Raw genomic sequence first — 3,316 nt, 5'->3', positions numbered from 1 at the left:
TTACAGTCTCTTTGCATCCCGCTCAAGTTGCCCACAGTCTTCACCATTGTGCCTGTCTTCTACTTGACTTTCTATATAATTCCCTCCCTCTTACCCTCTTGCTCTCTCCACTTTTGCAACCTGTCCCCCTCTCACTTGATCTTCCTTTCTTTCTCCCATTCTCATGCTTTTAAAAGCTGCAGTCCTTTGTTTCATCTTCCTATGCAATTTTAATCTCCCCAATAGAGAGAGGGAGGGGTGTATTTAGTGTTCCCACACATTTGGTGCGGCAAGCTCAAGGGGACTACAGCCTACGTCATTGAGATGGAGTTACAGTGTACTCGTGGAGGAGACGAGATCAACTCGTCAATAATTTACTCGGCGCATGCTGTTACTGTGCGTGTCTGCTGTCCCGACCTCCTATAAAATCACCGTCTGCTTTGATGTCCAAACACCCTTATACCATGTGTTGGCTTTCCTCACGTTCGTGGTTTCATTTTTGCTTAATGTCCCTCCAAAATCTAAGCACATATGCATTAGTACTCAACAAGTAAGTTAGAGGATGTGACTGCAGAAATGATCACGCTAACAATAGAAGAGGCACGATGCATAAGCAAGGTAACTCTGAACCAAGTGTTGTTGCTGCTGCTCCTGACATTGTTGTTTCAGCATCTCAGAACCAGCTGGCCTGCTGGGATTTGACTGCAACAAAGAAAAACAAAACATAGTTTGCTACAGTTGAGCATGCAAAACCACCTTGACAGCGAGGAAGGTCAGGGCCAGATGACTAAACTTATTTAAGCGAACAGGCAGATAAATATGCCTGTTAGCAGCTCAACCATCTCTAAATTCAGTTCGTCAAACTTTGAAGCAGCAGACGACTATACTGTGGTTTCACAATCATCAAACTTTGTTAATCAAACTGTTTAAAATGCTCTACTCGATTACTGCAACTTTCACATTTTAATTCCTGTTGTGATACACTAACAGCAGGGTTAGAAATTGAAGTAAACAGCATGAAGTCATCCATCAGTCCTGCCTTGTGTTGCAAAGAACACGCTAGTGGTAAATGGGTGGGCGTATTTTCTTGCACAAATTAGTCCCCTTGATACCAGGTGTTAGGCTTCATTTGAATGCCAGCATCTACTTAAGGATTGTTGCTGACCAGATTTTTTTCTTTTCCACATGGCCGCCTCTAGCAAAATAATGCCACAGCTACCCTTTTCAGAATCCCAGAATGTTTACAGAAACATGACGGTGACCTTAGTGTGCTCCACTGAGATGCATAGTCCTTATGACTTAATACGATAGAGAGGCCTTGGGATGATTTCACATAGTAAGTCTGTAGTATAAAGCTAAAGGAGCTGAAGATGCTACAGAGAAAGAAAAGGCCTCTAAAGACAATTACATTTTACTAAACCTTCCACATTAATATGTGGACCTGTTGTATAGTAGTTGTTAGTTCGAGTGATTATAATGTGCCTTCATAATATTAGAAATAACAAACTATTTTTTAATTTACCTCCCGAGCAAGCCTCAATGCTGTGGTGCACTATAGAGAGTTACAATATTGTGATAATAAGGCTTTAAAAATTAAAGGTCATTAAAAAAGGTAATTAAAATATAATTCTGACAAAAGCTCAAAGCAGCAGAGTGCCTGTTTAGTGACACCAGCAGAAGGGTAATGATTCTGGATGTGACCCAGAAACTATGAGACACTATCTATGCTAGAAAAAGCAGCTCTGCTACATGGCTGGTATCAGGCTACCTGCATGTTTTACATGAGAATACTATGTCTGATTTGACATGTGACAGACAAATGTTTGCCCACAGAGTTTACATTTCACCCCATACTTGATTCAAAGCGATCCTGTATTTTAAATTTCTTGCTCAATTTTTCAAACCGGGGTCATTTATGATTTTTTTTTTTCTTCTCAGAATGTTTAACATACCGTACTTTGGCACACAGACTGGAGCAGCCAGGGATCAATCCACCAATCTTCCAATTACCTCCTTAACCAAAGTTCCTCCTGATGCTCCCAGAGTTTTAATGTTACATATAAAGCACATATAAAGCAAATAGTGGGAAAAGAGTGTTTGTGTGAATGAGGTTTGTAAAATAAAGTGCTTTGAAAAACAAGTCCATTTATCATTTCCATCCTACAGTCATCCCACTCTAGAATTTTAAAATCCAGCAACATGTGTGGGTTTATGATATTCTTCATGGTCATCATAACAAAACTACAGATGTCTGATATGGAGCAGAAAAAATACAAGATGATTAATCATATATAAACTCAAACATATCTGCCAGTTTGGCACCTACAGTATGAGGATGGTTGGGGCAAAGACGAGTGTCCAGTAGAAGAACTGAGTGACTCACTCTACAATCATTAAAAAATACTTTGGTTTTGTCCTCTTCTTTATTCCTTATTTTCAGTATGACATGAACACTTACTGCTGTATAATAGAACTCAATAACTCAGAAAAATGGTTGAAACCCTGATATCATCTCCCTGGTTGCTGTATGACAGCAGGCTGTCTCTTACAAAGTGAGAATTATAGATCAAATTATTAGAAAGAAGGAATTATTGCATTTAAAAGTAAAAGCAACTGACTTGGTTGGCACATGGCTGTGAACAGACATCCAGAGAAAGTCGTCTCCACGTATACAGACTAGTATCACCTGAGCCTGTTTTTGTTTTATTAAGCCATTTACAGTTTATCATTTTATTGGTGTGCGGACCTTATCGTGTCAAATTCATACAATTATGTCCTTGCTGTCCGCAATGTCAGCAAGGGAATATGTTCTTCTCAGTTCTTTCTATTGAGAAATGTTTTTAATTTTCTTTATTTAGTTTTTTCTAATCAATAAAGAGATAGTAAGAAAACAATCCTTGAACACAAACTTTCCAGTACTAGAAAGTTTAACATGGACCTCTAGACGACATTGAAGATGTAGCTCGAACCAATGTTGCACTAATATCCACAACATCAGTTCAACTTTCATCTTGGAACTATCTTTCAGCCATGACAAGATGCCAGCTGATGATAATTCAACGTCAAAATGTTTGCTGGGAGGATCCCGTCTCAGCCCTGCACAATCTCTCCCTTGCTATTACCTTGAGATCAGGCGAGGAGGTGATAGATTTATTCCTCATCAGCTTGCATCTGCCGCTGTACAGTTACAGATTCCTTGTTGTCTCCATTTATTTATTTATTTATTTATTTATTTATTTTGCCTGTCCCATTTGGTTCTTTAGCCGTCAGAATTGTTGTCTGAAGACCAACCAAAATACCCAATGGATTTATTTTGCCAAATGGATTGATTGATTGA

This window comes from Haplochromis burtoni, unplaced genomic scaffold (genome assembly GCF_018398535.1).
Source record: "Haplochromis burtoni strain Fernald_Lab_line unplaced genomic scaffold, NCSU_Asbu1 Contig_259, whole genome shotgun sequence".
NCBI lineage: Eukaryota > Metazoa > Chordata > Actinopteri > Cichliformes > Cichlidae > Haplochromis > Haplochromis burtoni.
This window is presented reverse-complemented; position numbering follows the sequence as displayed.